The sequence below is a fragment of the Myotis brandtii genome, unplaced genomic scaffold (assembly GCF_000412655.1).
Source record: "Myotis brandtii unplaced genomic scaffold, ASM41265v1 scaffold1035, whole genome shotgun sequence".
NCBI lineage: Eukaryota > Metazoa > Chordata > Mammalia > Chiroptera > Vespertilionidae > Myotis > Myotis brandtii.
In genome coordinates, this window is record NW_005353475.1 from 648074 (window position 1) to 656906 (window position 8833).

General features: G+C 43.4%; 1 long non-coding RNA gene across 1 annotated transcript in view; it reads right to left on the reverse strand.

Moving 5' to 3' along the window:
* Nucleotides 1–7699, reverse strand: part of LOC106725652 — an 18134-nt gene extending 10435 nt beyond the window's left edge. Inside the window, exons 1-2 of the long non-coding RNA XR_001361575.1 lie at nt 7492–7699; nt 6071–6072 (exon numbers count right to left, since the gene is read on the reverse strand). This is a non-coding gene — a long non-coding RNA (uncharacterized LOC106725652). The remainder of the gene's footprint in view (nt 1–6070; nt 6073–7491) is intronic.
* Between the last annotated feature and the right edge of the window lie 1134 nt (nt 7700–8833).

Here is an 8833-nt window from a genome sequence, read left to right on the forward strand (position 1 = left end):
GGGGGGCCGGGAGAATGTCAAGGGGGGGGGGGAAAGAAGGAGACATATTTAATACTCTTTGTAATACTTAGGAAATAAAAAATAAATAAAATCTCTAATAATTTGAAAGTGTTGAAATCATGCAAGTATATTCTCTGACATTATTAAGTGAACTTATAAATTAATAACAGAAATTTGAGAATTCACAAGTATGTGGAAATTAACACTTTTCTAAATGATCGATGGGTTAAAAAAATAATTTGAGATTAACAAAAATGAAACATATTTTATCCAAACTAATTGGATGCAACTAAAGCAGTACCTTATCATTATAAATGCTTATACTAAGAAATAATAAATATATCATCAATAACCTAACTTTTCAAATTAAGAAATTAAAAAATAACAAATATAAAGCAAGCAGAAAGATAGTAATTATAAATATTAAACTGGCAATTAAGGATGACAATGGGGAAAAAATAGTCTAAATCAAAGAAACCCAAAGTTGATTATTTGTAATAGCAACAAAATTGACAAAACTTTAGCTAGCTTGATCACAAAAATATTGAAATTACTAAAATCAGGAGTAAGAGAGCAGACATTATTACTGCACATACAGAATAAAAATGATTATATGAGGCTATTTTTAAACTGTAAACAAACAAATCAAATAACTTGTAGGAAATAGATAACAGAAATAAACTATCAAAACTGATTGAAGAAGAAATAGAAAATCTGAATAGACCTATATTATGTACAGAAATTGAATTAGTAGTAAAACTATTTCCCATCAAAAAAGCCCAGTACGCTTTGATTGGTTGAACGAACAACCGGACGACTGGACACTGAGCATATTAGGCTTTTACTCTATTAAGATAGCCAAGATATGGAAGAAACCTAAGTGTCCATTGACAGATGAGTGGCTAAAGAAGCTTTGATATTGTATACACTGAAATATTACTCAACCAAAATAAAGAATGAAATCGTGCCATTTGAAACAACATGAATGGATGTAGAGGGCATTATGCTAAGTAAAATAAGTCAGAGAAAGACAAATACCATATGATTTCACTTGCATGTAGATAAAGAACAAATTAAATTAAAAAAAAAAAAAAACAGAAACAAACTCATAGGTACAGAGTACATTTTGATGGTTGCCAGATGGAAGGGAAGTCGGGGGGATGGGTGAAAAAATGAAAGGAATTAAGACTTACAAATTGCCAGTTATTAAATCCCTAGTTATAGGGAAGTAAAGTACAGCATAAGTCAATAATATTGTAGGAAATACGTATGGTGTCAAATGGGTACTAGACTTATTTGGTTGATCACTTTATGAGTAATATAAATGTCTAATCACTACATTGTACACCTGAAACTAATATAATATTGTATGGCAACTGTAATAAAATTGTTTTATGTTATTTTTTTTAAAAAAAGAGCATAGCATTCCTTCTGTCCATGGAGAGATGGGGGAAGGACATACACTCCAAAGAAAATATTGGGCCCTGAAAAACCTGCTCTGTCTAACCCCATTCATTCTATCTGGTGGGGGATTTTCAGTGCTGAATCAAGATAACAGAGATATTCCTGTTACTCCCCCATAAAACTCAGCATCCGTGCCTTCCCGTTTAAGAACCAAACCAAGGAAATTCAACAATCAAACCCAAGAACATCTACCTTGTACACCTTATACTGCACTTTTATTTAAAATATATAACGTTTAAAAATGTAAAACCAGGTGGCGCTCCATTCTGCCAACAACACACAATATGATCAGTGCAACACACTGTCATTTTATTGGGGAAGGGGCAGTGAGAGCCACTAGGAATCCGCTTGTACTAAGAGAAGCAGTTATTGGGACATTCAAGCAAGTGAGGTTGGCACATTCTGTTGGCAGGAGGATTCACCATGAGCAAGAAAAGGCCAGAAGGAGACTCACCATAAGTAAGGGGCAGTGAGAGCCACTAGGAACCCACTTGTACTAAGAGAAGCAGTTATTGGGACAGTCAAGCAAGTGAGGTTGGCACATTCTGTGGACAGGAGGATTCACCATGAGCAAGAAAAGGCCAGAGGGAGACTCACCATAAGGAAGGAAGGCCCAGAAATCCTCGGGGGGAACTAAGGGAGCCAGGAGGCAGCTGTGGGGTCAGCTGGTGGCTACATTGATCACGTGGTTCCTTCTGGTGTGTTTGCAGATCAACAAGGAATAGCGAAAAGAGGGTCATGTCATCCTCTCAGTGAAACATGAGGTAGAGGTGAGCTTCTCAGTGCCAGAAGCAGCCTGAGCCTTCAGAAAACAAAGGAGCCTGTGTAAGGGTTTGGGAATGTCAGAGCCATATATAATCAGAGTAACACCCCCCAGTCTCCCCAGGTCTTAACTCTCAGTCCTTCACAGGCCCAATGTCTCCCCATTACCATCCCTGTCACTTCACTGACCCCTAAAGTACTTCCTATATCTAAGGACTGAGGTTCCCATGGAGATAGGTGGGTTAAAAGCTAGTAACAGCACTCACCAGGCTGATACCCAACACAACCCATCACCCTAGGGCAGATGGTCTCAGGGACACTAGGCTCTACAGACTTTCACCACCTGGTCCCATGTAAAAGATGTCCTTGCCACCCACCTTACCCAACAATACCTATAGCTGCTTGGCTAATTCTTAGAAAGTTTGCCTGGGGGAACACTTGGCCATATGACCTCTGTCCAGGAAGCCCCCCATCTTTCCAACTACTGCCTGTCAGGCCAGCAGTATACCCGTGAAGGTACTGTTCTGCATGGCTATCTGTCTATCAGGCCCACCCATCTAGGTCCCCCGATGCCAGGACCATACAAATGCTAAAGAAGTGCGCACATGCCTCAGGGACAGACACCCCCAACCCATCTGCATGAAGGGGGACCAGAAATAACCAACATTTATGGGATTCTTTGACCCTAAAGAATGGGCTGACCTAAGAGTAACGTAATGATTCAGATTGACCAGGGTCTATGCAAGGTCCGCAGCCCCAGATGCCTCACTTCCAATTCACATGGAGCCTCCCACACATATGCCCACTGATGCCTGAATAGTCCTGCTTCACACACACATGCATGCAGACACACACACACACATAAGTGGGGGCTAGTGAATGCTGATCACTCTCAGGGGGATTCAGGAAAGACTTCATTTGTGTTGAGCACCTGTTATAAATATTCCCAGCATGACTAATTTCAAACTACCCACCTGATGTCACTGAACACAGATCCCAGAAGAGACATGCACCATTGGCCACCCAAAGCTAATATGAGCCAGTTCCAGTGCACCTCATCCCCTTTCAAACAATGATGTGCACACAAGCCACTTACACCCTGCTTACGACCCTCTACTCCCACTCCAGATACATAAACACAAATTAACTTACATAGATGAACACACACGTACATTTCTACCTTCACTGAATATACAGAAATACCTCCTCTTACTACCTAAATTGTTAGACAAAACTCTAATCATCCTGAATATTCACATTCTATTCCTACAACTATGTTCGCACACACAACATGGATCTGAATACAAACATATGCAACCAACATACCACCCAGATGTAGACACTGAATACCTGTGTGGAAGACCACCTATTGTCTTCACTAGCTGATAAGCGTAGACAGAGAACCCCCCGAAGGCTGGGTACCTTTGAAGCCCTAGCAAAGGTTGGAGCTGGGCGCCACCTCTGTTTGTCCAGACAGTGGTAGCTGAAGCAACTTCCCCATTTATTATTATGTAAATCCTTGCTGATGGGCTAGTCGCGCTGCCTAAGGGCTATGCTATGGGTGTATCCCAGATCAATAAAAGCTTGGTGAGGCCTGAGCACCAGTGGAAGTCCTTCTCCTTGAGTTGGTCCCCCAATATTTCCAAATTATATCTTGTCTCTTCTCTTTCATTTGTGTGTGGCTCCTCTTCCAGGTCCTGAACCCTGATCCACGTGGGACGTGGAGGGAAACATTTAGCAACATACCTGCACACACAGGCCCTCTAAAACCACCATGTGCACAACTATCTCATGTGTCACCCAAATAAAGATCCATTTGCAATCCCACAAGGAATAGCAAAAAAGAGGGTCCAAAAATACACATACTCCACCAATCTTGAACACATTACACACAACCTACACAGACTCTTCGTTTCCAAACACACAAGTGTACTCTCACATTCCTTAGAATACACACACCATCATAAGCTTCAGGAACTCAAATATATATGCAGTCACAAACAACCTATACTTATAAAAAACATGTACAGTAAGTTCACCTCACATACACTGAGAAGACACATACAAACAACATTACAAAATTCTGCAAGTATTACATTCTGGGAAAGTCACAAAGAGGACTCTAAGCCTTCTGATACACTCACAAATCCCAAGTACATATACCCACAAACTACTCATGAATTTTCACCCCACATGCTCAGACAGATACACACAAAACACAAAAACACTGACAATCCCTTCACTCTAATTTGCATGCACAATTTTCACACACCTAAGGAAACACACACACATGCAAATATTCCTAACTCCTGAATATATAGACCCCTCAAACATTATAGATCATGCCCCCTCCCAGAATACAACCTCTTTACCTCTGCTCTTAAATATGTAATAAAAGCACTCTATAACAGCTGTACCAGTTAATAATGGGGATATTTTTCAATAGATGGAGTTACACATATGTTGATATATATGCGATTTGATATGTATGCTATTTTGTTGTACTGACAGCAAGCTTCAAAACTTCATATGTCAAATTTGCTGAGGGTGTTAACTTCATAGATATTTTTACGCTTAAAAATGTCGAATTTTGTGCCCAAAAAAGAGCATTGGAGGGAAGTTTTAATTCATTACTTTATTTTGAAGAAAAGTGCTGCTGAAAGTTACCGTATACTTTGGGAAGCTTATGGTGAACATGCTCCATCTCAACACTTTAAACTTGTGAACGCTGGTTTCAACACTTTAAAAGTGATGATTTCTATGTGAAAGACAAAGAACATCCAGGTCAACCAAAAAAGTTGGAAGACCAACAATTATAAGCATTATTGGATGAAGATGCGTGTCAAACTCAAAAGCAACTTACAGAAAGATTAAACGTTGCTCAGCAAACAATTTCTGATTATTTACAAGCAATGGGAAAGATTTTAAAGGAAGGAAAATGGGTGCCACATCATCGGAACGAAAGACAAATGGAAAACCGAAAAGTCATCAGTAAAATGTTGCTTCAACGGCATGAAAGAAAGTCTTTTTTGCATCGAATTGTGACTGGCGATGAAAAGTGGATTTATTTTGAGAATCCCAAACGCACAAAATCATGGGTTGATCCAGGTCAACCATCAACATTGACTGCAAGGCCAAATCGCTTCGGAAAGAAGATAATGCTCTGCGTTTGGTGGGATCAGGAAGGTGTGGTGTATTATGAGCTTCTAAAACAGTGGTTCTCAACCTTGGCTGCACATTAGAATCACCTTCAGGATTTTAAAAAGATTCCCAGGTGATTCTAATGTGCAGCCAAGGCTGAGAACCACTGTTCTAAAACCAGGTGAAACCATTAATACTGATCGCTACAGAGGACATATAATCAATTTGAACCACGCTTTGATCGTTAAATGACCAGAATGGGCCAGAAGACATGGCAAAGTAATTTTGCTTTATGCTAACGCACCATCACACATTTTAAAACCAGTTAAAGACACGTTAAAAGATCTTGCCTGGGAAGTATTAACCCACCGGCCGTATTCACCAGATCTTGCTCCTTCAGATTCCCACTTGTTCCAATCGATGACACATGCACTTTCTGAGCAGCACTTCAAAACGTACAAATAGAAAATTGGGTCTCGGAATGGTTTGCCTCAAAACAAGAAAAGTTGTATTAGGACAGATCCACAAATTACCTAAAAGATGGAGGAAATGTGTAGCTAGCGATGGACATTACTTTGTATAAAGCACTTTTGATGTTGCTCTTAAAATTATTGTGTTTTCTTTGATTACAAACTCCGCATTATTAACCGGTACACCTAGTACACATTTCTTCTCTACCCTCACCCTGAATATACAGACATACCACTTTTTACTCCCTACTTACCAAACACAGGTAGAAACACTCTAGTATTCTCCAAAGAAATACGCTTTACGCCTTTACAACCCCATATACCCTATGAACAAACTATTATTTCATGCTCCTGGTGACAGTTATAAACACAGACCAGGATACATGTCCAAGACACACAGAAATATCTCCAGCAAACCATATAAGAAACAACTTCCAAATACCAAACTAGCCCTAGCTAATGAGTCAGCTCTCACACCCACAAATACTAACAAATAACCTTATAACACCTCTGAAACATAGATACCATCCTCCCATCCCCTGTATAGACACAGAAACCCATTTCTCCCTCAAATACTCACATACTCGCAACCCAAAATGTGTAAGCCTTAGGGCCCCGACTGAAAAATACAAAACGGAGCTCCAGCAAATATGCCTCCCAATGGCCATGGCCCTGGAATACCCACGCAAGCTCAATAAACACACACAACTCTCCACAAGCCCCAAACAGACCTACAATTACCCAGTGCCCTGCAAACAGGCAACCATATGCCCGTATACCCTATGTCCCTAGTAAGCATGCAATGCCACACTTCCTGCATATACATAACCCCACACTCCCAAGTTCTCTCACAGCATTAACTCTTCCATCTTACACACACCCCACACCAAATTGCACAAACACTACTGGGCACCAGCATATACAACACCCACCAGTCCTGAAAACAGTCACAGACTGCCCTCTGCACACTGACGGAGGCGTAGACAGCCGCTGAAGATGACAAAAAGGAATGCACGTAACCACACAACATGCCCCGAACACACAATGATCCGTCCACTCTCCCCAAGTACAAAACACAGAGCACACACCCAAGCCAACGAAACCCGCACTTGTCCTAACACTGCCCTGTGCATCTGCAGATAATCCCTCCAAATCGGCCATTAGGGAAAAAACCCTGATTCACAGGAGGAAAAACACACACAAAACCACCGGTAAACATTTTCCCCATCAGCGTATTACAAACACCTACCCAGCAACTCCCTGAGGATACACGCACTACACCTCCACACCCTCCAAAATCAGCGCTCCGCCTGCACGTTCACAGACACGGGCATGGCCGCCCCGTGGCCACAGCCGCCCGCAGACACCGCGTGAACCAGAGGCGCTGTCAGAGGCGGAAGAACTGCCGGGAGCTGCGCTGTTCAGAAAGCGGGGGACACAGACCGACGCCCCGAGTTGGACTCACAGGCATCACTAGGCCGTGTAGGCCCCCATCACTGACCCCCAACGGCCAGTGGCTGTCAATTCCCGGTGAAAACACACAGAAATATGTGAGGGTGTGGGTGCTGAGCACAGACCCGGGGCACAGAGCCCACAGGGAGAACCACAGAGAAGAGGGGGCGCCTGAGGGGAGAAGAGGCCGCGCGCCCCTTACCTCCCTGTTTGCCTAACGGACTCCGGAGGCCGCCATGCCAGGCCCCGCGTGCAGCCTGGGCGGCCGTTGGGGACCCGCCCTGCAGTTGGCGCATGCGCGCGCTTGTGGGAGCCAACCGCCCCAACGGACGCTGGGAGCAGGTGCAGGACAGAGTCCCGCCCCCAGTGGGCGTGCTCGTGCGTCCTGGCGCGAGGCACCCTGGGAAGGGCCCAGGCTGTCCCTGCAGGAGAGGAAGGAGTGGAGGGAGGGGCCCTGTGAGGCCTCCTGCAGGTCCTCCTCCCAGGAACCTCCCAGCGCGTGTGCAGGGAGCACTTGCGACTTTAAAGTTGCAAACGTGCAGTCCATGCACTTGGCTGCCCCCTCGGGACAGAGTTTGGGAAAGGCCGGCCTGAAGCACTGTCCTCGGAGGGGCCAGTGCCTTCATGCCCTTGGACTGCAGGTCCGTGGTTTCCAGAAAGAGTAGGTCCGTCCTCCCAGAAGTCCGGGCGTTGCATTGCACAATTCCAGCCAAGAACTTTAGACCTGGACACACTCTAAGAGACGCCTGCCCCTGACCCCGTTCCTCCTGTATTAATTCAGTACGTGGAGGTTTTCAATAAATGTTGCGCACAATTCCGGCCAAGAACTTTAGACCTGGACACACTCTAAGAGACGCCTGCCCCTGACCCCGTTCCTCCTGTATTAATTCAGTACGTGGAGGTTTTCAATAAAGGTTACTTCACAGATGTTTCCCTTGCAAGATTGTTGTTCAAACATTCATCAAAATGTGACTGTCTGGGCCAGTTTTCATTGACATAGCAGTTGGCAATAATATTCAGTACGTGGAGGTTTTCAATAAAGGTTGCTTCACAGATGTTTCCCTTGCAAAATTGTTGTTCAAACATTGATCAAAACGTGACTTTCTGGGCCAGTTTTCATTGACATAGCAGTTGGCAATAAAACATATATAGTAGCAGAATCAACTCACTTGAGTTTGTCATATTTTCCAAGGAAACTGAAATCATCTGATTTTCTTTCTGGTCATTTGCAAGAGGGGAAAGAGACAGGAGAAAGACACATCATTGCATTTTCCATTTTGCACAATTTGTGAACTATGCAAAGGCATTACTTCTTTAAAATATTACAAAAGGTAAAAAATGAGACACTGAACAACATAATACTCTGAGAAACAAAAAGTGGTGATTTCTGGTCTTGTCCTGTAGGCTGCAGGGCCTTGCCCCGATGGACTGGAGCAAAGGAGATGGTTTGTAAGGCTGGGCCGGCTGCATCTGCAGGGCTCCCAGCACTGGGCGGCACTTGGGGCCAGAGGACTGCTTCCTAAGGAATGATGTGCACACAGCCA